This window comes from Cyprinus carpio, chromosome A3 (genome assembly GCF_018340385.1).
Source record: "Cyprinus carpio isolate SPL01 chromosome A3, ASM1834038v1, whole genome shotgun sequence".
NCBI lineage: Eukaryota > Metazoa > Chordata > Actinopteri > Cypriniformes > Cyprinidae > Cyprinus > Cyprinus carpio.
In genome coordinates, this window is record NC_056574.1 from 9748245 (window position 1) to 9750924 (window position 2680).

The following is a 2680-nucleotide window of genomic DNA, read 5'->3' on the forward strand; positions in this document are numbered from 1 at the left end:
TACTGTACTGAATACATAAAATATAATATTAAATCCTTACTTATAGAAAATTATATGAATGATTGTCTTTCCACCTACATCATGCTGAAACATGTTTTTATGTCAGAGCGTGCATAAATAATCATTCACAATGTGCTCTTCAGATATTTCCTGAATACTTATTTGAGTCTTTTTCAGTCAAAAAGTGTCAAAGTAGGGTTTTTACATATGAAAAAAAAAAAAGCATCTCTTGGCTGGATAACTTGTTAGCTGTAATCAGCTTTTACTGCAAGCTATTAGATGTTACTGCAAAATTAAAAATCTATAACAAAGCAGCGGCTGCTAGTCCGTTCTGCTGCCTGGATTCAGTTTCTGTGAACTGCAGAGATCCATTTGCTACTATTTTTTTGTAGCTGTGGGCAAAGTATAAATAGAGACCCGGTCCAGTTTTTGTGTCTAGTTATATAGTGAATCACAGAACAGCTCTGAACTCTAACACTGTCGCTCATACTGAGTCTCAATCAGCTCTCTAGCTCCTGAGGTGTGTGAGTCTGCGCCCAGCACCGATGCGTCTAGAACAAGCATAAAGACCCTTTACACATGACGTCATGCAACGTCCGTTCTGACTTCAACAGTGTATTCTTACTTCCACCAGCACAATGAAAGCTGTAGCGGTTTAACACACTCTTTGGTTTGAGAGTTGTTTTCTTTTATGCTGGGGGTGCCAGACGGGATTTCTGTCATTAATTTAGTTCAGTTCTGGCGTTCAAAGGTCTTGTGCAGTGGTTTTGTCTGTCTGAAACCCCTTCACTTATTTGAGAAAGAATTGCAAATGCAATAATACCCAAAAGCAACTCTCTTAAATAGACCACTACTACAATCAACACATGACAAACAACTAGAATTCATTCAAATATGTATATTAACAAATATCAACACAGTTCAAATGTCTCAAAAATGACTTTTTGATTTGAGTATGAAAAAGAAAAAGAAAAAATAGTTCACAAATTGACCCACCACAAAGCTACAACAAAAAAAAACAAAATTATTCCAAGTCACAAGATCAGCAGTAATTCCAACACTTTAATACATATAGTTCCCATAGTCAATAAGGGAAAACCTATATAAAGACATTTCCCCGATGAAAAGAACAGTCAAAAAGTCAAAAGTCAAGTCACTTGAAAAACAGTCATCAGAACTGGCCTAGTGGTGTACTCCCACAACTCTGTTTACTTTTACTAGTCTGGTCCGTTTTGTGGAACTTCCCAGGCATTGAGTACTATACAGGCTGTAGGCTCCCAATCCGTTAAATTCCGCCCAGGTTTTAGAACTGCTCACTTTCGTGCTGTTAGCCTGCAGCGTCTAAGCGACCATCCATGATTAACACAATGGCGAGGATAACATGTTTTTCCTTTGAATAATCAGAGCACGATTGATTAGAGCGCAGACAATCCCACACACTTTGCCACGGATAAAACAATAAATCGCGGGGAGACTTGGCCGAAGACTCCACGAGGTACTCACTGGCTTGACTTCCGACAGCCACCTCAACTCCTTGAGCAGCGCACGTCATCCAGATAAAGGTGACACAGGCTGTCCTTCAAGACGATACCCATCTTCAAGTCATTATCTTGGTGATGACCGCAGATGCACATATCATATACACAGAGTAGTATGATAATGACCATTATTTTACAAATGAAAAAATAACTGATAATCTAGGATAAATGAACATTTAATTGCTTATTTCATGATGACATCGTCACACTCCCCCCCCTTTAAGAAAAGCCGGCCATTAGGGCGTCAAATCAGATGTCTTCAATATTTTTCTCAGTAAATCCAAGAAACTCCTCTCCATCACTGTCCTCATTAAAGATTTCCAGTAATCGATGTCGTTGTTGTGCTTCAAGTACCTGTGCAGAGGGGAAGCAAGGTTTAATCCTAGAGACGTGTACCACTCTTAAGTCTTCTCCAGTGTCCTCCAGGACAATTTCATAGTTCAAAGGTCCTAATTTCTGGACTATCCTGTAGGGCCCTTGCCATTTTGGAGCAATTTTTGCTGAAAAAACTTAATTGCCTTGGAATAAGGGTGAGTGCGCATCCAGACTCGGTCCTTCTCCTAAAACACCACTTCTCTCCGATTTTTGTCATAGTTACGTTTTTGACGTTGACGAGCTGAATGTAGTTTCTTCTCAACATATTCATTCATTTGTTTTAATTCTGTCACTTTGTCATAGAAAGAGTCATCAGGTGACACATCTCGTGGTTGCAATAGCACATCCATGGGACCTCTGAGCAAGTGATTGAGGTTCAACTCTGCTGGTGTTACTCCTGTGGACTCATGGACGGCAGAATTAAGAGCAAATCTGAACTCTGGTAGGAGCTTATCCCAATGTTTATGATTGTCACTGACGTACGAGGCCACCATCGTTTTGAGTGTACGGTTCACCCTTTCAGTGAGGTTAGTCTGTGGATGGTAGGCAGTTGTCAATTTGCGCCCGATGTTCCATTTTTTACAGAGCTCCTGGAACACTGAAGAGACAAACTGTGATCCCTGATCAGACAAGATGTAATCTGGGACCCCCATCGGGTAAGTATTTCTCTGATAAGTATCTGTGAGACAGTTTCAGCTGTGGCCTTGCGCAGACTAAAAGCTCAATCCAACGAGAATAATAGTCCACAAAAACTATCAGAAAAACAT

At 40.2% G+C, this 2680-nt stretch overlaps 1 protein-coding gene across 1 annotated transcript in view; it reads left to right on the forward strand.

Moving 5' to 3' along the window:
• The window catches only part of LOC109104920, a 4459-nt gene extending 4415 nt beyond the window's left edge, over window positions 1-44 (forward strand). The window contains exon 6 of the mRNA XM_042717658.1: window positions 1-44. This exon is cut by the window's left edge and continues 161 nt beyond it. The gene's annotated coding sequence lies outside the window, so the exon portion shown is untranslated.
• The last annotated feature ends 2636 nt before the right edge of the window (window positions 45-2680 follow it).